This window comes from Lactuca serriola, chromosome 1 (assembly GCF_051521515.1).
Source record: "Lactuca serriola cultivar US96UC23 chromosome 1, Lser_US96UC23_V15, whole genome shotgun sequence".
Lineage (NCBI taxonomy): Eukaryota > Viridiplantae > Streptophyta > Magnoliopsida > Asterales > Asteraceae > Lactuca > Lactuca serriola.
The window spans coordinates 219961575-219986050 of record NC_136408.1 but is presented as its reverse complement, the minus strand read 5'-3'; positions in this window follow the sequence as shown (position 1 = coordinate 219986050).

The window sequence follows — 24476 nt, the reverse complement described above, 5'->3', positions numbered from 1 at the left end:
TTGTGTTTTAATTATATCCCCCCCCCCATAAAAACATTGAAACAGTGATAATATAGGGGTATAAACTCAAATTATTTTTGTGTGCGTGCTGGACAGTGAGACTGGAAAAATGACCCTCGAGTTGATGTACGTGGAATTAGCAATCCTAATGATAATTAAACAATTAATTATATTTTAAATTAGCGAAAACATTAATCAAAGTGTTTGAAAACACTTGTTTTTGTGTTAGGAAATGTTACCGAGAAATGATTTGAAGTAAATGGAAGCATTTTCAGTCAAGGCTCACCCAATGATCAGGTTCTCGGTTTGATGAGTTTTCGGCCGAACACTGGTTCTCGGTTCAGGTAGTTTTCAGTAAGTTTAAGATTCGAAGGATCTTCTTGGTGAAAATATGAAGATTCGAAGGTTTTCGCTAGAAGATATGAGTGTTCTTGGATATCCTTGGAAGCAAAATAAGTGTGTTTTCGGGTTAAAAGAGTGAGAAATGATCTAGTTTTCAAGGGAAAAACCTTTATACTGGTTTACTTTTCGGCCGGAAAGGAGTTCTCGGCCGAGATCTGTTTTCGGTCTGAAGGTTTTTGTTGAGGATTATTGGATTGTGTCTTTGGGCTTTTTGTATAAGTCCATTGTATACACGGTTTTGGGCCTGTCCAGTCGTAATTATTAGTGTTATTATTATTATTATTATTATTATTATTATTATTATTATTATTATTATTATTATATATATATATATATATATATATATATATATATATATATATATATATATATATATATATATATATATATACACGGTGCATGCACACACCGTATTATAAAAAATGTTGATTTCATCCTTTAAAAGAATATTGTAACCCCACCACACCTCTACAGTAGCAATTCTTAATAGAGTTCTTCTAAGGTTGTGGCTTTTTAATCATTCCACAACAGTTTTATTCATTATGTGTTCTTGTTTGATTTACATTCTTGGTTTGCTTGTTAAGAGTCTAATCGATCTTAAAGACTTTGTAGTCTCATCAATTGGTATCAGAGCAGGAGGCTGTGTAATTCATCTGCATCTCTTCTGCTTGAAGAAAATATTTAGGGTTTCCACTTTTATCGAATCTGTTGGAGCCGTCATCACTTCATTGACGCTACTCCTTGATTTAAATTTTACCCTAACTCAATATTTACAAGTCTGATTCTTGACAGGTAAGTAGATCAAGTAATCATGTCTTACAACAAGTCTCAAACGAATCCCATCAACATCTCCAACAACATTGGATCGACCACAAGGATTCTGATTCTATACACTCACAAATATGAATTTTGGGCTCTTCATTTTGAAGACTATGTTCTCGGCTCAGATGATAACGGATATTTGATCTGGGAAGCTATTGATTTGGGTCCTTTTGTTCATTCCAGAACCAATAGAACCATCAAGACACAGAAAGAGTACTATCAGCTGATGATAGACGTAAAATAAGTCCCTCAGGATGAGAAGGCCAAACTGATGAGCAACGTAAAAGCAATGAGGATGATCATATTTGCTTGACAATCTGATACCTTTCGTTTGATGAGTTCTTGTACTACTGCAAATGAGATCTGGGAAAGGCTTAAGGATTTATATTCCACTGATGTGGATCTAGAGCATTCCATCCAAACTCTTCTACTCTCAGAGTTTGGTGACATCAAGCAAAAGCCAAAGGAAAGTCTTGATCAAAGATTTAATCGTTACAACCACCTTCTCAGCAAGATGATTTAGCACAGAATTGGCAGAGAAGTGATCGAGCAAAAGGTTACTTCCATGAAATGTCGAAGAACCAAATGGATGGCGGTGGTTTCAACTGTTAAAGCTCATGAACAGTTCAAGGCTTACTCGTTGGCAAAGCTTGTGGGGATTCTCAAGTCACATGAATATGTCATGACAAAAGAAACAAAAGTAGTCCAGAGCATAGGATCCTTGGGTGTTATCTTAAAGACTAAGAATGTAGTTGAATAAGAAGTTGAGTCAGATCTTTCTCAATGTGATTTACCTAGTGAAGAGTATGCTCTGATGTTGTCTAACCCCAAACGTTTCGCAAGGAAGAAATTTCCATCTGCCAAAAATCGAAATTGGCAAGGGAGTTACAGCTCTGAGAAGGCGAAGGAGAAAAATAAAATTACTCATCATAAGGACGAAGAGAAGAAGGAAAGGAAGTTAGTTGGTAACTCTAGGTATGATTGCCACTACTGTCAAGGGCAGAATCACCTGGCGAAGGATTGCATGTTACGAAAGATGAATGAGAAGAAAGATGGAGAGGACAAGGAGGCTTACCACATGCATAAGTTGGAAGAGATCAAGAAGAAGAAAACTAATGACAAATATATGCCTGCTTTAATTGTGCAGGAAAATGTAGCTGATGATGAGTTCGGTGGTGTAGAGATTTGGTCTACTAACTCGGAAGATGAAGAAGTTCGCAAGCCCACACATGGCAGGGAATTCATTGCGAAGGAAGAAAGTTCTGAGTAAGCTGGAAAATGTTTGATGGTGACAGCTGGTGTATCACAAATAAGAGGATACGTAACACATTGCGAGGGTGAACAAGTGATGGAGAGGGAAGACAAATGCTTTACGGAAAAACCAATCGGAGAGCAGATCAACGAATGTGATCGGTTGATCAAGAAGGTAAATTTCATCCTTGAATCACTTAAAATACTTGTCTCTAACTGTGAAAAAGAACTAGATGACTTAAAATTCACCTTCTCTAGTTTAAGTGGTAGTCTAAAAGAAACTCGCCTCACAAACTCTAACCTAACTGATCAAATTAGTAGGGTGTCTTCCAAGAGTGAAGAGCAAATAATGTGGATAGAGAAGAATGAATTAGAGTTGGTTAGGGCAAGAGACGAATTGATTTATTTGCAACGTGATAACTTAATGTTTTTGAAACAAAGAAATATTTTTTTTTTATTGATAAACGTCTTTATACCAATATTACTCAGTTGCATTTAGATTCTGAGATTGGCAAAAAGATTCACAAAATGATTTTGCCTTTCCTTGAATTAATGGAAGACGAAATAGATGCTGATTGCTATAACCGTGAATCAATTGTCTCATCTGAAAAAACCTCTGAAGCATACAGAATTGGCACTACTAGAAAACAACCCTTTAATGACGCGCAAATAATTACACTCGCTGATAGAGGCTGCGCATTTGTGCGTGCCTTAAAAAATAATGTCATTTTAGCAAAATTTGAAGTATAGAAGACACGCATTTATGCGTGCCCTGAAATTCGTGTTAGAAAAGAAAAAAAATGAAATACAGAGGGCGCCTTTCATAAATCGTGCGTCGTCTAAATGTGTCGCTTTATAACATTTTAATGAAACACGCATTTTTAAGGTGGGATTTCACCCGCCTATTGAATCCCAAAAATTAAACCACCCGCCTCTTCCAATTAGCAAGAAAAAGCCCTAGGTCTTCGTCTCACCTAACGCTCTTACCGTTCTGTGTTTTTTGTGACTCATTTCAAGAAAGATCTTTTTCATTTCTCTTATATGTTTGCTGATACTTTAGATCGTGAAGATGAGGAGATGTTGAATTTTGAGAGGCAAATTGGTGTGCGTGAAGCTCAAAATGTGATTGCCTATGAAGAAATGGAATAGAGCATTCCTCCCCATGGGCTGAATCTTTTGCTTTATCTGTTCACTCCTTCCCCTAACCATGGCCTTCTTCAATCCAATCCAGGTATGAACATATATCTTAGTATGCATGTGTAAGGCCTTGTTTGATAAGCCTCTTACCAGGTCCAGTAAGAGGTTTTGTGTGACTCGGTCCGAATCAGGGCGTTTGATAAGACCACTTAAACCTCTTACTCGGTCCATAGACCACTTACCGAGTCATTCAAAAATAATGCTGACTAAGAAATTAGACCAAGTTGCCCTACTACGCCTCTCTTCTGTCTTCTTCTCATCAATGTTGAAATCATCTTGACTGGACAACATCTGAAATCATTTGGGCAACACTCTGAAATCGATACTAAAATTGCATCTTCTCCATTTAAAATCGACGTTGATTTCACCACCATCTGGAATCGATGCTGAAAATTTTTGGGTATTTTCTCCTTCACTCACCCAAATCAATCCTCTCCTTCACAGCCAAATCGACCCTCTCATTCACTAAAAAATTGAGGCCTCCACTCCAGCCCCTTTTCCCATCGATGCCAACCCTCCAAAGATTCTTCATGTTGACGCCGACCCTATGGTACCTCTTCTAGTCAAAGCATCGTGGGTGTTGAGTGCTATTTGAAATGCAATTTGTTCGATTTTTGTGCTATTGGGTAAGTATATGATATTATATTCTTTGTTTATGGATGTAATTGTTTGATTTTTTTCAGAATGTGGAGTTTGATTACATCCATGAAACTGTTGGAATCGTTGATTCTGCCTCATTTTCATCAACGAAATTGATCAATGATCTTGCATCTATAAATGGGTTGGAAAAAGATTTGATGATCACACATTTAATCTATGAAAGCTCAAAACTTTTTCAATCAAAAAGAACTTGTAAAGATTCGTCATTGATAGGAGTCTTGGAAAAATCCCAATTTTTTTTTGAAGTTGTTGAAGAAAATTCGTTAACTACACCTCCTATTTCTAAAAGCTGTCAATCTTATTATGATGATGGGGTTCTTGAAGATGAATCTGATTTCACAGATGAAGAGAGTCGAGACTAAAAGTAAAAGTGATAACGAGGAAGAAAACACCACTAAAAATAACAAGATCCCAAGAAAGGGTAGAATGGTAATTTCTAAAGACAAATATGATGAAGGGGTAAAGTTAAGGTTAAGAGGAAAGACTTTGGATATGCAATATGAAAAAGAAACCTGTCAGGTAACCATAATGCAATGATATTGGGTCTGATCTAGGAAACATGTCACCAGATAACCATAATGCAATGATGACACGTGGAAGCATTGACGAACAAAACCAGCTTACACTCTCTTTCCAGGGTCAGGGTTATGTGTTTGATTCAGTCTCTCCTGAAAAGGTATGAACTTTTATGAATCTGTTTGACTTATGAGTTATGAGTCGTTATGTAATAAAAAGAAATGAAGTCGTGTTGTTGATCAGGTTCAAGCTGTTCTTTTACTACTAGGTGGGCGTGAAACATCTTCAAGCATGACTTACATGTCATTAACCCAATATCAGCAGAGTAACAGGGTATATAACTAATATGTATGAGGCAATGATACAGTTTTACCTTTTATTTTATTGGGTATATTTTACATTAAAAAACAAATTTTAGCTTAATCATTAAGAATGACTGAATGAGATGTTTTTTGGGGTGCAGGATAAGGGAACAAATAGTATTGGTATGCCACATAAGGAATCAGCAGTAGTATGCTGTGATGAAGTTGACTGCCTTGCTAAGGTAAGAAACTAAGAACCAAGAACAATATAATCTAAGTGAAATTAAGGCATTTATTTGCAATCAAAATATGAAAAGGTTAAAGCTGATTCGACACATTCTTTTCTGATTATCAGTCAATTGGAGCTGTAAACACCATTGTCAGGAAACCCACTGATGGAAAGCTCATTAGTTACAACACAGATTGTGATCATATATTTTATTTTTTTAATCTTAGCATTTGCTTCAGGTGCATGAATTGCCTTTTATTTAATCTTTAAATTGACTTGCATTTCAGGTCAACACAAAGTTCTTGCCTCAGGCCCCATTGAGGATCTGATAGCACATAGGGAGCATCGGTAGTTCACCCTGAAATCTTTTCTTATGTGCCGTTTTTTTTGTTGGATTTGTTTATATATTTTTTTCTATTTACTTGTCAGATATTGAATCTCTGGATCATCTCTTCTTGCAGCCATGGATGAAAGTAGTCAAGTTTCTTCTGGTGATTTAGATAAGGAACAAGCTGATAGATCACAAGTAAATAGAGAAAATTTTAAGGAAAATATAAGTTCTTCTCAACCTGGGGATGATTGAAGTGGAAGAGGTCAGCCCACAGTTGATATAGCAGAAGTTTTAAGGCGATGGACTCATGCCTTACAGCGTATACATAAACAGTTACTTCACCTGGTATTTTTTTTATATCAAATGTCCTACCTTTCTTATTTTTGTAATAATAATTGTTATTATGGGTATAAAATAAAGTACACTGCTTATACTAGTAAAAAGAGTGAAGTACGTTTAATTTGAATAATATTTGAGTTGATTATAGGCAAAGGCGAATGGTGGTGAAGGTCCGGATCTTCTTTGAAGTGCAAGTGATGGTGGTACAAGTGGCCATGCTGAATCTTTAGCTACAACACTTTCTGAACATCGACAACATTTAGCTAGCATACAGGCATGTTAATGTTAATAATACTCATTGCTTTTCCTTATAATCAAGATTCATATAGTATTTACAGTTTCGCCCTTTGTTATCTTATGTAGGTGCTTGTTAATCAACTGAAAGGTGTTGCCCCCACAATACAAAATTCAATATCAGAGCTTGATGTACATGGTGATGATGTAAATCAAAGTAATGAAAAAGATGAGGACGCTTCAGAGGCTGGAAATGAACTTGTAAGTATCTAATCTACTGGTTTCTTGATCCTTGTAACTTTTTATTCAAACTTTTTACTGATTCTTTTGGAGTTGATTGTAGGTAGGAGTTGTCTCTGATGAGAATTTATTGGAACTTCTGGAGTTAGCAATGTCATCAAACACAGCTGAAACTGTGAAAAGAACCAGAGAACTGATGGAATTGGGAGTTTACCCTATGGTCCTCATGTCTCAAATGGCTGCACTTATTATGGACATTATTTGTTGGAACATATCAAGTAATTGAAGTTAGTGCTGACTCATTGTTTGATGGTAGAAGCTGTATGTTCTTCTCAACTTTTTTCTTTATTATTATATTTTGATTACTATAAACTGAAACTATGGATAGGTAAATGAAACTAGTTGCTAATTCTTGCGTTTAAACTTTTAATTTTGTGTTTTAAAATTTTTTAAGAGTTTTTTTAATAGATTGTAGCCTTGGAATCCATACGAGACACTGGAGCAGTTGCAAGTTCTCGGGCTACTGAAATTGGGCTTGATATTCTAGCACAAACAATCCAAGTGTCACCTAGTTATTAAAGTTATATTTGTAAACATGTATAAAAATACAAAGGCATTTCGGTCATTATACCCCCATAAAAGTTTTTAAAAAAGATAGGTAACTATTTGTTGCGCTTAATTTATGGATTGATAACATTAAAAAAATCACATCTCATAGTATTTTCAAATATATATACATTTGTCCTTTTGTCTTACAATTGTTATATTAAATGTTCAGGATGATTTAGATAACATAACTCGTTTTCTAATACTAGCAAGAGAACCTATAATCCCAGGAATTGACAAGCCCCATAAGGTAACAAAAAAGATAATTTATTTTATTGTATTTTAAATCAAATTATCAAATCATATATAAACTACCCAAACTATATTCAAATTTTATTTTATCGCCTCAATTTTGCAGACGAGCATTGTGTTTACATTAGAAGAAGGCCCTAGGGTCTTGTTCAATGCTTTAGCTGTGTTTGGTCTAAGGGAGATCAACTTATCAAAAGTAAGTTATTTTTTTCACCCTTTTATTTAATATTTTTGTGATTGAATGAAAGTCTTAATGAAAATAAATGAAAACCCTTTTTCTGTAAATGAAGTTGTGATTGTGGGAGAGGTGTTGTGTTTTTCTTTGTTGCTAGGTAACCTTCTCAACAACAGCATTCTACTTAAGCAGGTGAGTAATCAAGATTAAGGGAGACTTGTAATTATGTTTGGCATTCCTTTCCAGTAAGAAACCGAGTTGTATGATTATTTGTTAGTTTTATAGGAATGTATAAACCATGTTAGCAATGTATTATTTTTGTTTAACATTTGAATGATTCTTTGTATGACATTATAATTTGTGCAATTTATTTTATTTTTTGAGTATGAAATTTTATTTTATATTATTCAATGGATTGTATTTTTTGTATATGGTATTTTATTTCTATTATGAGAAATTAAATGCAAATTTAATTTAAAAATTAATAAATATATAAATTTATTATTTTTTTTAATTTAAATTTACGATACGCAAAAATGTGTGTCATCTTCATTTATGACATGGCCTTTCTTAACAGGGGCTTTCTTGATACGCATTGTGTGTCATTAACACGCGCGTCGTAAGGTTACGACACGTGAATGTGTGTCGTCTTCCTTTATGATAGGGCCTTCCTTGATACGCATTGCGTGTCGTAAACGCGCGTCGTAAATGAGCGTCGTAAATGCGCTTCGTCTATAGACGACACGCAAAAGCATGTCGTCTCTCTTTATGACAGGGCCTTCCTTGACGCGCAAATGCGCGTCGTCTAAGCCTTTTACGACGCACAATGAGCGTCGTAAAAGGCTGTTTTTCTAGTAGTGTGGACTTGACAAAATTAAGTCATTTATTAAGTCCAAAGACCACAAGGACATGCTCAAAAATTTACTAGATGAAAATGACAGATTGAGAATAAAGACTGAAGTTGTATAGAAATTTTATTCATCGAGTTCTAAGTTGAGTTCAGATAACAAGCTTAATGCTGAATATACATCTGAATTTGATGAGGACAGTGACATGAGTGAAATATCTGTAGAGGACGAGGTTGACTGTTTTGAATTTGGTAAAACCGAACAAATGAAAGTCCTTATACACAAAAACTTTGTTGAGTTCGCACGATTGTCAAAAGAGAAGATCATGGTTCTGAAAGAGAAGGTTGTTGTATACCGAAAGGTACAAATCGTACCAAATCAAGTGTACACTAGCATTGGAGTTACCAAGGGTCAAATAGCAGAACTAAGAACCAATGTGGACGAAGATAATGCGTACGGTTGTGATGATCATTTCTGGTATGCCGCAATCGATCACGCCGATGAAAGAGTACGACTATCAGAACGAACCACTTGGAGAGTAAAAGGCCATTATGTCGAAAAACCCGTGACATCCCTATTTCTCGACCAGAAAAGACCGATTTAATTTATGCTTTTAAACTAAAATTAGAGTAATCTTTTAAAAGATTTTACGGAATTTATCCCCAAAACAAAACATAATAAAAAATTATCAAAACATTTCTTAAATAAGTATATATTTTCATTATAGATCAAAACCTCGGAATGTCATGTTCCGATATAGACCAAAAGCATAAACATTACATTATAAGCCTTACAAAAGTTATTTACAACTACTGGCCTATAATCCAAAAATCTCTCTTCACCGTCCAACTATACTCTTGGTCTACTACCTGTAATACAGAAAGATGAGTGGGTCAGGAATGGGAGCCTGGTGAGCATATAGGGTTTTCAACCCACAATAAATAAATTTATTAATTTAATCAAACAATAATAACCCGATTACCCATTCTCGTTATCCTCACCTTACATCCCTAAAACAACTATCATAAGGGACCTAGCCTAAGGATTTTCATCGGGGAGACAACATTGCATTGGGGGTTTCCCAACAATTTATGTCAAATAAGGCAACCATGTGGGGGATGGAGTACAGCAAATGAACACCCAAGCTCATTAACACCTACATGTTATGAGCCTGTCAGCCTTCCACATGACTATTCAGAAAAGTATGTGGTCGTCATCCATACTCCGCTACATGACTGGATCACAATAACATCGAGGCCTTTCATCCTTTTATTTCATCACACATCAACCATTTACCCATGTTTTACCTAACATTTTTGTAGTTAAAAATACATATACAGTATAAAACCTATATAAAACAGTCATTCAACATTCATCTCAAATAAACAAACAATATAATTACACATAGCACATATTTTATCACAAATAATTCATATCTATGTGTAAGATGAAAGTGACTATACACTCACTTGATTTAATGATAATCAGGCAGCACTTCGTTTCTAAAAATGATCGCTTCTGATGAAATCGGGAGCTTTAACGAGAAACCAATCCTTGCAAAGGTTGAGCTTCAAACCGAAAAGATAAATTTCTCGGGCCTTTCGGGCACTTCAGAACGTATTTCTAGTGTTAGGTATGATCCCGAGGTTTTAGGGAAGTTGGAATGGTAAAAATATGACTTAGGGGTGAAAAGTGTGAAATTTCCAAAATTATCTAGGAGGGTTCGCACATCCCTTATATAGGGTGAAGCCTCAGATCCGAAGCGAGAGGAATGGGATAGACGGCAGCTTCGCAGGCCAGGGGGAAGGGGCTACATGGCTTGGTTCGCAAGCAAAGGGGAAAGGGTCCAGGCACCAGTCTCGGATGCGAGACACACGTTAGAGACGCGTCGGTACCAGATCCTTCGGATGCGCCACGCCTTCGGACACGGGGCAGCAGCGACACGAGGCGACGTGGCCAAAGTCTCACCATGCGAAATTCCTCGGTTCTGGTGATTTTCTCGGATTTTGTGCTCCAAGCTTCAAAAGTCCATAACTTTCACATACGAGCATGGTTTTTGACGTTCTTTATATGCGCGCGTACACGAAATTATGCTCTACAACTTTCATTTAGACTTCATCGACTAATTTTGAGTTTTATTTGTAATATTATTATTTTTAACAGGCTGGGTCAGGAAAATCTGTTAAAAACTCATAACTTCTTAATCCGACATCCGTTTTCGTCTGTCTTTTTGCCGTTGTACTACTATTGACGAGACCTTCAATTCTCATTTAGGTTATATTGGCTAAAAATCACTCGATCTAAAATTCAAGTTTTTAGTTGTCTACTGTTAATTTGAAACTTAGAAAAATCATAGCTTCCTCATACGAAGTCAGATTTAGGCATTCTTTTTATGCACGCTGTCGGTTTAATGAATACTACGATAAGGCTAAAAATCACTTTATCGTAAATTCGCATTTTACGTCACACAGCGTCATGTCGGTTCTATCGCGAAACTTTGACAGGTCATAACTTCTTCGTTATAACTCAGATTTCGGTATTTTTATATCTCTGGAATCCTTATTTCAACCACTACAACTTTCTTCATAGATATTAGGTTTTTCTAACACTTATTTTCTACGCTCATTTTTATCCTTAACTCATTAAATTATAATAAATAAACAAATAGGCACATAATTCACGTAATATTCACATAATTCCTCCTTATTACTTCTAAATGAGTTACATATGTTCGCTTAGACTATTACACCACCATAAATGTTTTAGCCCAGAAACACGGGCGTTACGATTCTCTCCCCATTAGGATGATTTCATCCTCAGAATCACACATCAGTAAACAAATGCGAGTAGCAACTCATCATGCCACTCTCCGTTTCCCAAGTGAGATTTGGCACATTCGTATATTTCCAACGCACAAGCACTAAATCAACCATCTTGTGTCACAACTTTTTAGTCATACGGTCAACGATTGCCTCTGGTTCTTCTATTAAGCTCTTGTTTTCATCCAACCTTAATTCAAACATTGGAATTATGTCGGGATTATCTCCCATGAACTTCCTCAAATAACACACATGGAAAGTGTTATGAATACCATCTAGTTCTTCTGGTAGTTCTAGCTTGTAAACTTGATTCCCAATCCTCTGAAGAACTTTAAACAGTCCAATAAATATTGGACTCAACCTTCCCCTTTTACCAAATCTTATAAGTCCATTCCACGGTGAGACTTTAAGTAAAACCGAATCACCAACTTCGAATGTTATCAGTTTTCTTTTCTTTTCAGCATAGCTCTTTTGACGATCCTGAGCTGCTAACATCCTTTCCCTAATCACTTTCAACTATTAAGCTGATTGATGGACAATTTCGGGTCCCATAAACTGCTTTTCTCCGGCTTCAAGCCAACAAGACGGCGTACGACACTTCTGTCTGTACAAAGCTTGATAAGGTGTCATCTTAATGCTCAAGTGGAAACTATTATTGTTGGAAAATTCTACCAAAGGTAAATGTTCATCCCAGTTACCTTGGAATTCCAGGGTACATGCTCTCAGCATATCTTCCAGTGTTTGTATTGTTCTCTTGCTTTGACCATCAGTCTGCGGATGGTAAGTTGTACTCAAACACAACTTGGTACCCAATTCCTCTTGTAGACTTCTCCAAAACCTTAAGGTGAAATGACTATCCTGATCCAATACAATACTTAAAGGCACACCGTGAAGTCTTACTATCTCCTTCACGTAAGCATTAGCAAGTTTATCCATAGACCATTTCTCATCGGCTGCTATGAAGTGTGAACTTTTCGTAAACCGATAAACGACCACCCAAATCATGTCGTGACCACTCTTCGTTCTGGGCAATTTAGTCACAAAATCCATAGTGATGTCTTCCCATTTACCCATGGGTATATGTAAAGGTTCTAAAATCCCATACAGTTTCTGATATTGTGCCTTAACTCTCACATATGTCACACAATCAGCCACATACTTTGCAACATCGAGCTTAATCGTCGGCCACCATCAGTAGGGTTTCAAATTGCTACACATTTTTGTGCTGCCGGGATGAATCGAGTACATGGTCTAGTGAGCTTCTACCATCAGAATGTCTCTTAATCCTCCTGTCTTAGGTACCCATGTTTGATCATCGAATACCTTCAGTCCTTGACTGTTTATACCGAACACTAATGTCTTGCCCAAACGTTCTCCCTTTCGGTCATTCTTCTCTGAAGCTTCTTCTTGAGCTTTCTTTATACTTTCCACAATTGTCGAATGAACTTCTATTCTTAACGCCTTTGGCCTTTTTCTTTCAAGATGGACTTTCCGACTGAGAGCATCAGCAACAACATTGGCTTTACCGGGGTGGTAAAGTATCTCCCAGTCATAGTCCTTGAGTAACTCTAGCCAACGCTTTTTCCTCATATTCAATTCTTTCTGATTAAAGAGATATTGAAGATTTTTATGATCAGTTAAAAGTTTGCACTTAGTTCCATAGAGGTAATGCCTCCATATCTTTAGAGCAAATACTACCGTTGCCAAATCCAGATCATGAGTGGGGTAGTTCTTTTTATGCTCTTTCAACTTTTGAGATGCATACGCTATCACCTTTTCTCTTTGGGTCAAAACACAACCCAACCCAACACCAGACCCATCGCTCTAGACAGTGAAGTCTTCAACACCGTCGGGTAGAGAAAGAATCGATGCTTCACATAATTTCTTCTTTAGCAACTCTAATGCTTCTTTGTGCTTATCACTCCAAGTATAAGTAGCTCCTTTGTGGGTCAAAGCTATCAATGGATTAGCGATCAAAGAAAAGCTTTGGATAAACCTTTAATAATATCCAGCTAATCCTAGAAAGCTTCAGATCTCTGTGAGACTTTTCGGTTGTTCCCACTTCATCACAGCTTCAAAATATTTGTTGGATCAACCATTATTCCATCTTGGTTGACCACATGACCCAAGAATTGGACTTCTTGAATCCAAAAATCACATTTGGAGAGCATAGCATACAACTTCTCCTTCTTTAAAACTTCTAACACTTCTCAAAAGTGTTTGCCATGCTCCTCCTGGCTTCTCGAGTATATCAGAATGTCATCTATGAACACTATCATGGATTTATCAAGGAATGGTTTACAAACCCTATTCATCCAATCAATGAATTCAATTGGAGCATTGGTTAGCCCAAACGACATAACCAAAAACTCGTAGTATCCATATCTTGTTCTAAAAGCAGTCTTCTCTATATCCTGCTCTCTCACTTTTAGCTGATGATATCCTGACCTTAGATCGATCTTTGAGAAATAGCTTGAACCTTGCAGTTGATCGAACATGTCATCAATACTTCGCAACGGATACTTATTCTCTATTGTTTCCTTCTTCAGCTCCCATAATCAATACACATCCTCAAGCTCCCGTCTTTCTTCTTTACGAATAACATCGGAGCTCCCTAGGGTAATGAACTAGGTCTAATGAAAAATTTGTCCAATAATTCCTAAAGTTGTGTCACAAGCTCCTTCATCTCTTTTGGTGCTAATCGGTACCGTGCTTTTGCTGTCGGCGTCGTTCATGGTAACAAGTCTATTCTGAACTCCACTTGTCTATCATGCGGTAATCCAGGAAGATTTTCGGGAAATACATCCGGAAAGTCACACACCACTGGTATGCTTTGCACCTCTTTCTTTTCCTTTTTAGCATCGATTACGAATGCTAGATATGATGTACATCCCTTGGCCAAACATTTTCTGGCTTTCATTAAGGAAATGATTCCAGAATTTACTCTATGTTTGTCCCCATACTGTTGGATAAGGTGTCTAAGTCCATAACTATTTCGGGCTTGTACTTGACCCGACCCGGCATGGTCCATTTGGGTTGCATGGCACCATGCAATTGGATAGACTAAATGAGAGAAATAACACTTGGAGATTATTAATATATTATAAGTTCTAATATATTAATAATATTATTTGATTAGTTGATCAAAGAATTAATTTAGAATTAATTAAGTGATCAAAGGATAACTAATTAAATATATGGGTTCATATCTTGTATAGTGGGCTAAAAGGCTCCATGGATTATCAAGTTGGGTTCTACCCATAGGATGCTCCATGGATGCTCCATGGGAGTTACAAACCCATGGGTCATGGAAATGAAGAGTCATGACACATTAGGGTTTACATGGTGTAACCCTAGATGTGCCAACACTATATAAGAGTCCCATTCTCCACAAAATTGGCTACACAAGTGCAACACAAGTTGAACACTAAGAAACAAGAGGGCTTGGCCGATTTTAAGAAGTGTGTGTTATCTCAAGAGTCTTTCCAAGAGCATTTGGTGTTGTGTGAAGCATTTGAGGCATCACACTTGGGGTGCTAGGCTCACAAGGTTTCAAGGAACACAAGCATCAACAAGGTAAGTTATTCTATCTATGATTCAAGTTAAAATTGTTCCCCATGTATGCTAGATAGGAATATAACCTTGGAATTCAACTTTGCATGATAATTAGACAAACATAGATCCAAGGTTATTAGGGTTGCATGTACACTTAGGAAGTGTTAGAATGCTCAAAACCCATCAGTGGTATCAGAGCCTAGGCTTGTTTGTTTGTTATTTGTGCTTAAAAGTTGAAGAAAGTCGAAAATTCTGTTGTCTGACTGATGGACTCGGCGAGTCCATGGGGAGGAATCGTCGAGTTCATGTGTATCTTCAACCTACTCGGCGAGTAGGTTTATGCACTCGGCGAGTAGGGTCGACAGAGTGCAGAATTTCGACTTAAGTTGCTGGAAATGAATTAGAATCATTACCCTAAAATGTTTTGGTACTTGAAAACTTATTTTAGAAGGTGTAATGTCTTTTCTAACTCATTTACAACAACAAGTTATCAAAATTACAAAGATTAAATGTGATTTTGATTCTTGAAAGTGTTCATATTCATATTCTTGTTCTTATGATGTTTAGTTGATCATAGGAATTATTTGTAACCTATGTGGTAGATTAATTCATGATCATAATGTGTTTTAATGGAGTCCATAACTTGTCCTCAAGTTATGGAAAACCAAAAGTTTCTTGGATTAAAAACCATTAAAAGAACACAAGAGTTAGGAAAAATGAAAAGTCCTCATTTTATTACTCTAATAAACTCATAAGTTACAAGAAATGAAAAGTTTTGAAAGTTTACAAAACTTGCCCTCAAGTTTTGGAACAAGTAAAGTTAAGTTAAAACTTTAGTTCCAACCCCTAGAATTTTAAAAGTTAAAATTCAACCCTTATACTTATATTATTATGATTTAATAATTATATATATATGTATAAGAACAAAGTCGTCTTACCGCTAGTACGCCTCATTCACGAAGCCGGTCTATAAGGTGGGTATAAGGTTGTTGCCTATAAAATGGTGACTTAATGGGTGTCCACTCTCACCCACCGCTTGCTTGATCTGTGGAGGGTCGTTAGCCGAACGGGTAAGAAAAGGACTTATTAATTCTCATTCAAAGTATGATGAATATTATAAAGTAACTAAATGTTTTATTAAATTCCCAATCTTAGTTACTTTAGGAATATGTGAATAAGGTGCTATTCCATGAAATTACACTTTACACTTTGATTAAGTCGTTGGTGGAGCGTGTGTGGTTAACCGGCACACTAACTTGGACTTAACAAGGTAGGTAAAGGGTGACTTAGGGTTTATTATTATAGTATCGATGGAGCGTGTGTGGTTAACCGGCACATCGATTGAGTGATAAACTTTAAGGGTACCAAGTGATTTGCATGGTTACTTCACACCTCGTTTTGTGATCCTCGGTATCCCAGTCACAAAACTTGGAGGGCACACTCGAGATTGAAACATGCCTTTGAAAAGTTCATTGAATCTCAAAGAATCTAGGAATTTCTAAGAACCATTCAAAATCTAATACTAAAATATTGCGGTTTTCGTGGTGGAAATTGGTGAATCGTCATTCACCTACCTTTCAAATATGATATAGCTTAGATTACGGCATACCTCTTCTAAGTTATATTATATTGTGATTGGATCCTAGCCTTAATATTACATTTGGGTGTTTTATTAAGGACTCTCTTATCTAAACTAATCTTGTCCTCTTTCCTTCAGATGTCTTTCAACAATGCTTCTGGCTCTAATCCTAATGGCTCCTTTACCCTTATGAACTTGTGTGGGAAAGTCACCTTTGATGGATCCAACTTCAATGAGTGGATCAGAAACATCAGGATGATTACCCGCTACGAGGACAAAGAATATGTCCTTGACAAGGAGCTTAAGGAGATTGATGAGTCCACTGCAACTCCTCAGGAGATCGCTGAATTTCGGGCACATGAAAGGGATGCTACAAAAGTGGCTTGCATCATGATGGCCACGATTTGATGGAAAGATACCATGATTTGATGGATTTCTACCCTTATGAAATGCACCAAGATTTGAGGATTTCTACCCTTATGAAATGCACCAAGATTTGATGGAAAGATACCATGAAAGTGCAAGACAAGAGAGGTATGAAATCATCTGCTCCATGATAACAACCATGATGAAGGACGGGGAATCCGTCACGAGCCACATGCAGAAAATGCAAAGGTATGTGGATCGTTTGCTGAAGCTTAATGTGAACTTCCCGGAGGATCTTGCAATAGATATTATTTTTCATTCCTTACCATCGTGCTATGATCAATTCCGCATGACATATCACATGAACAAGGAAGAAGTCACCCTCAGCAAACTTCAGGGACTTCTCAAGACCGCAGAAACAGGTCTTAAGGGGAAGTCGGTTGCTATCACTCCTACTCAAAACTCTACTCCGGTTTTGGCAATCGGGAAAAGTCGAGGGAGGAAGAGAAAGAGCTCTTCTAAGGGTACCAAGGCTCGGACCCTTGATGGCTCTTCTTCAAGTGGAACCAAGAAAGGTTTCATTACTCCTTCTTCTGACCCAAAAGAGGCTGAATGCTTCTATTGCCATGAAAAAGCTCATTGGAAGCGGAACTGCCCAAAATACCAGCAAGATGTGAAGGATGGGAAAGTTAAACCCAACCATGCAGGTATTTACACTATGATTTCTAATAATAACTCACCCCATTCTAATTCTTGGGTCCTTGATACCGGGTGTGGTATTCACATTTGTTGTGACTTGCAGGGACTAAGAAGAAGTGAGGATGTGGAGCAAGGAAGGATAAACTTGATCATGGGGAATAGGAAAGCTATACCTGTTACCAAGATTGGAGTTTATACTTTATCGCTAAGTAGTGGGTTTAGTTTAGATTTGAATAAGTGTTGTTATTCGCCAGGAATGGCAAGAAATATTATTTCCTTTCATGCTTTGTACAAACAAGGGTTTACCTTTTCATTTAATAATGAAGTTGGTTCTATTGATGCTTTCTTTAATAATATTCTTTATTTTAAAGCATTACCTTGTGATGGTGTGTATGAAGCTGTATATGTTGTTGATAACTTAGGAAATAATGTTTTGTGTATTGATTCTACTAATAATAACTTGGATAAAGCATCATTATGGCATTGTCGTCTTGGACATATAAGCAAGAAGCGCATAGGCCAACTCCAAAAGGATGGAGTCTTGGAGTCGTTTGACCTAAAGTCAGATGATAGTTGCGAATCATGCTTACTTGGAAGAATGACAAAGTCACCCTTCACAGGTTCGTGTGAGAGGGGTGAAGGTTTGTTGGACCTTATACACACGGATGTGTGTGGACCATTCAAACATGCCACAAGGGATGCTAATCGTTATTATTTGACTTTTACTGATGATTATAGTAGATATGGATATGTCTACTTGATCAAGCATAAGTCAGAGACTTTCGAGAGGTTTAAGGAATTTAAACAGGAAGTCGAGAATCAATTGGGCAGGAACATTAAGATGCTTCGATCCGATCGTGGTGGTGAGTATCTTAGTTCAGAGTTCCTCGACTATCTAAGGGAATGTGGGATAGTCTCACAATTGACACCTCCCAGGACACCACAGTTGAATGGTGTGGCTGAGAGGCGTAATCGAACCTTGTTAGATATGGTTCGTTCCATGATGAGTCGAGCTACGCTACCAATCTCGTTCTGGGGGTATGCCTTAGAGACTGCCGCCCATATTCTTAATCTAGTCCCTACTAAGAAAGTTGCCAAAACTCCTCACGAGATGTGGACTGGTAAAGTACCTAAACTAGACCACATCAAGATTTGGGGTTGCGAGGCTTTCGTGAGACGCGAGACTCATGATAAGCTCGAACCTCGAAGCGAGAGGTGTATTTTCATCGGTTACCCACAGCGATCCTTTGGTTACCTCTTCTACAGACCTAGTGACAATGTGGTCTTTGTAGCAAGAAGAGGAGTCTTTCGAGAGAGAGAATTTATAAGCCAAGGAGACAGTGGGAGATAAATGGATCTTAAAGAAATTCGAGAATCAAGCGGTGAAGGAACTTCAAACTCTAGCCCTCAACTTGAGGAGGAAACTCCTGTTGAGCCAATTGACAAATCTGTACCTCTGAGACGTTCCACGAGAGTTAGGAGTACACCTGAGCATTACTATGGATTCCATATTACTGCAGAAGGTGAGACACTTATTAGTGATGAGACACTAGTAAGTCAAGATGACCCTAACAGCTACGAGGAAGCCATGGCAGGCCCCGAGTCTGCTAAATGGAAAGAGGCTATGGATAGCGAGATACAATCCATGTATGACAATCAAGTTTGGAACTTGGTTGAAAATGTACCAGGTCGTAAGACAGTAGGGTGCAAATGGGTCTTCAAGAAGAAGACCGACATGGATGGTAAAGTACACACTTATAAGGCTAGACTGGTTGCAAAGGGCTTCTCTCAAATTCCTGGAGTGGATTATGATGAGACCTTTTCTCCGGTAGCCAAGATTAAGTCTATTCGGGTTCTGTTAGCCATAGCTGCGTTTCATGACTATGAAATATGGCAGATGGATGTCAAAACCGCTTTCCTTAATGGAAAGTTGGCTGAAGATGTTTACATGAGTCAGCCAGAGGGTTTTGTCAGCAACGAGTACCCTAATAGAGTGTGTAAGCTTGAGAAATCCATTTATGGATTGAAGCAAGCACCTCGCAGATGGAATCTTTGCTTTGATGAAAAGGTCAAGGAATTTGGCTTTTCTAGGAGTGAAGATGAATCTTGTGTGTATGTCAAGGCTAGTGGGAGTATAGTTAGGTTTTTGGTATTGTATGTGGATGACATACTACTCATAGGAAACGACATTCCAACCCTGCAGGAAGTAAAGTCTTGGCTTGGGAAGTGTTTCGCTATGAAGGACCTTGGTGAAGCTGCCTATATTCTAGGGATAAGAATCTTGAGAGATCGGAGTAAAAGACTAATTGGACTTAGTCAGAGTACCTACTTGGATAAGGTGCTGAAGAGATTCAGCATGCAGGACTCCAAGAAAGGAGAGTTACCCATCCAGAGTAACACCAGGTTGAGTAAGACACAAAGCCCTAGCACTGAGGCTGAGATAGCAGAAATGAGTCGAACACCTTACGCTTCGGCTGTAGGATCGATCATGTATGCTATGACGTGTACTCGACCCGATGTAGCTTTTGCCTTGAGCATGGTTAGCAGATATCAGGCGAACCCTGGCAAGGCACACTGGACTGCGGTAAAGAATATCCTCAAGTACCTGCGGAGGACTAAGGACTGGGTTCTTACCCTCGGTGGGAGTGATGACTTGAGAGTTGTTGGGTATAGTGATGCTAGCTTCCAGACTGATAGGGATAATTTCCGCTCTCAGTCGGGCTGGGTCTTTACCCTAAACGGAGGAGCAATTTCTTGGAAGAGTTCCAAGCAAGAGACAGTGGCAGATTCTACTTGTGAATCAGAGTATATTGCAGCTAGTGAAGCAGCAAAGGAGGCGATATGGCTGAAGAACTTCATTGGAGACCTTGGAGTTGTACCAGCTATTAAAGAGCCAATGGAGATTTTCTGTGATAGTGAAAGTGCTGTTGCCTTAGCCAAGGAACCAAGGGATCATGGGAGATCCAGACACATCGACAGAAAATACCATTTCATAAGACATCGGATCGAAGAAGGACACCTCGTGGCAAAGAGGGTATCATCAGATGAGAATCCGGCAGATCCCCTCACAAAGGGATTGACTCGGGTTAAGCATCTTCAGCATGCTCGGAGCATAGGGCTGAAGGATGATATTAGATTTAGTAGTTAGATAATCTCGAAATTTGTAAAGTGTAATTGACATTAGATGATGAATAAAACATGTTTTATTTATGAGTAAAGTGTTGCTATCTCTTGTCAATCGTTTACTATATTTCTTTTTGCATGTTTTGACTTCCAGAATAAATTTTGTTCGGTATAACATATTATTCAAACCTCCACAGTCGGTCATATGTTGGAAGTAGATATGAATCAAGACTGTCATGTTTGGTTGTAGAGGTCTTGGACAAGGCTACAACAATCATGAGTGCTCATAAGTTCTGAGCATTGGATTCAACCCACGCTCACTGGAATCACTTCATGGAATTTTATCTCGAGTGATCGTGAGACGGTAATATCATATAAGTCTTCAAACCTAGAGATATGATTTGTTACTTACAAGTTGGTTATGCATTGACTGTACGAAACCGCATTGGTAACTCAATGTTATAAAACGTACTTTTGTGTGTAATTCAATAAGTGGTAGAACAAACATATGAGTCGAAGTTTATATGTTCCTTCTTGGATTAGAAGCTGATATTTGGGCCCCTCGATGATTTTGTTTTGACCCATGTACCGGGCCCGGTCAGAACTAAGTTGATGTGTTCAATTAAGTTCTATGTCAAACAAATCGGAAATCGGGAAACAAATGTTGGACAATAAGCAAGACAATGTTCCATGTATTTGTCCGGCTGATATCTAGAACAGAGGATTATATGATCACTTATCTTAAATGGCGTATCATCATCTTCTCAGTTCCGAGAGACCTTGAAAGAGCTACGATTGCCGGTCGGTTCCTGAAGTACTAGAGATATAGTTATTAGACTTATCCAAGTGGGAGACTGTTGGATAAGGTGTCTAAGTCCATAACTATTTCGGGCTTGTACTTGACCCGACCCGGCATGGTCCATTTGGGTTGCATGGCACCATGCAACTGGATAGACTAAATGAGAGAAATAACACTTGGAGATTATTAATATATTATAAGTTCTAATATATTAATAATATTATTTGATTAGTTGATCAAAGAATTAATTTAGAATTAATTAAGTGATCAAAGGATAACTAATTAAATATATGGGTTCATATCTTGTATAGTGGGCTAAAAGGCTCCATGGATTATCAAGTTGGGTTCTACCCATAGGATGCTCCATGGATGCTCCATGGGAGTTACAAACCCATGGGTCATGGAAATGAAGAGTCATGACACATTAGGGTTTACATGGTGTAACCCTAGATGTCCCAACACTATATAAGAGTCCCATTCTCCACAAAATTGGCTACACAAGTGCAACACAAGTTGAACATTAAGAAACAAGAGGGCTTGGCCGATTTTAAGAAGTGTGTGTTATCTCAAGAGTCTTTCCAAGAGCATTTGTTGTTGTGTGAAGCATTTGAGGCATCACACTTGGGGTGCTAGGCTCACAAGGTTTCAAGGAACACAAGCATCAACAAGGTAAGTTATTCTATCTATGATTCAAGTTAAAATTGTTCCCCATGTATGCTAGATAGGAATATAACCTTGGAATTCAACTTTGCATGATAATTAGACAAACATAGATCCAAGGTTATTAGGGTTGCATGTACACTTAGGAAGTGTTAGAATGCTCAAAACCCATCAGTGGTATCAGAGCCTAGGCTTGTTTGTTTGTTATTTGTGCTTAAAAGTTGAAGAAAGTCGAAAATTCTGTTGTCTGACTGATGGACTCGGCGAGTCCATGGGGAGGACTCGTCGAGTTCATGTGTATCTTCAACCTACTCGGCGAGTAGGTTTATGCACTCGGCGAGTAGGGTCGACAGAGTGCAGAATTTCGACTTAAGTTGCTGGAAATGAATTAGAATCATTACCCTAAAATGTTTTGGTACTTGAAAACTTATTTTAGAAGGTGTAATGTCTTTTCTAACTCATTTACAACAACAAGTTATCAAAATTACAAAGATTAAATGTGATTTTGATTCTTGAAAGTGTTCATATTCATATTCTTGTTCTTATGATGTTTAGTTGATCATAGGAATTATTTGTAACCTATGTGGTAGATTAATTCATGATCATAATGTGTTTTAATGGAGTCCATAACTTGTCCTCAAGTTATGGAAAACCAAAAGTTTCTTGGATTAAAAACCATTAAAAGAACACAAGAGTTAGGAAAAATGAAAAGTCCTCATTTTATTACTCTAATAAACTCATAAGTTACAAGAAATGAAAAGTTTTGAAAGTTTACAAAACTTGCCCTCAAGTTTTGGAACAAGTAAAGTTAAGTTAAAACTTTAGTTCCAACCCCTAGAATTTTAAAAGTTAAAATTCAACCCTTATACTTATATTATTATGATTTAATAATTATATATATATGTATAAGAACAAAGTCGTCTTACCGCTAGTACGCCTCATTCACGAAGCCGGTCTATAAGGTGGGTATAAGGTTGTTGCCTATAAAATGGTGACTTAATGGGTGTCCACTCTCACCCACCGCTTGCTTGATCTGTGGAGGGTCGTTAGCCGAACGGGTGAGAAAAGGACTTATTAATTCTCATTCAAAGTATGATGAATATTATAAAGTAACTAAATGTTTTATTAAATTCCCAATCTTAGTTACTTTAGGAATATGTGAATAAGGTGCTATTCCATGAAATTACACTTTACACTTTGATTAAGTCGTTGGTGGAGCGTGTGTGGTTAACCGGCACACTAACTTGGACTTAACAAGGTAGGTAAAGGGTGACTTAGGGTTTATTATAGTATCGATGGAGCGTGTGTGGTTAACCGGCACATCGATTGAGTGATAAACTTTAAGGGTACCAAGTGATTTGCATGGTTACTTCACACCTCGTTTTGTGATCCTCGGTATCCCAGTCACAAAACTTGGAGGGCACACTCGAGATTGAAACATGCCTTTGAAAAGTTCATTGAATCTCAAAGAATCTAGGAATTTCTAAGAACCATTCAAAACCTAATACTAAAATATTGCGGTTTTCGTGGTGGAAATTGGTGAATCGTCATTCACCTACCTTTCAAATATGATATAGCTTAGATTACGGCATACCTCTTCTAAGTTATATTATATTGTGATTGGATCCTAGCCTTAATATTACATTTGGGTGTTTTATTAAGGACTCTCTTATCTAAACTAATCTTGTCCTCTTTCCTTCAGATGTCTTTCAACAATGCTTCTGGCTCTAATCCTAATGGCTCCTTTACCCTTATGAACTTGTGTGGGAAAGTCACCTTTGATGGATCCAACTTCAATGAGTGGATCAGAAACATCAGGATGATTACCCGCTACGAGGACAAAGAATATGTCCTTGACAAGGAGCTTAAGGAGATTGATGAGTCCACTGCAACTCCTCAGGAGATCGCTGAATTTCGGGCACATGAAAGGGATGCTACGAAAGTGGCTTGCATCATGATGGCCACGATGACAGCGGAACTCCAAAAGTCTTATGAGGATTTCTACCCTTATGAAATGCACCAAGATTTGATGGAAAGATACCATGAAAGTGCAAGACAAGAGAGGTATGAAATCATCTGCTCCATGATAACAACCATGATGAAGGACGGGGAATCCGTCACGAGCCACATGCAGAAAATGCAAAGGTATGTGGATCGTTTGCTGAAGCTTAATGTGAACTTCCCGGAGGATCTTGCAATAGATATTATTTTTCATTCCTTACCATCGTGCTATGATCAATTCCGCATGACATATCACATGAACAAGGAAGAAGTCACCCTCAGCAAACTTCAGGGACTTCTCAAGACCGCAGAAACAGGTCTTAAGGGGAAGTCGGTTGCTATCACTCCTACTCAAAACTCTACTCCGGTTTTGGCAATCGGGAAAAGTCGAGGGAGGAAGAGAAAGAGCTCTTCTAAGGGTACCAAGGCTCGGACCCTTGATGGCTCTTCTTCAAGTGGAACCAAGAAAGG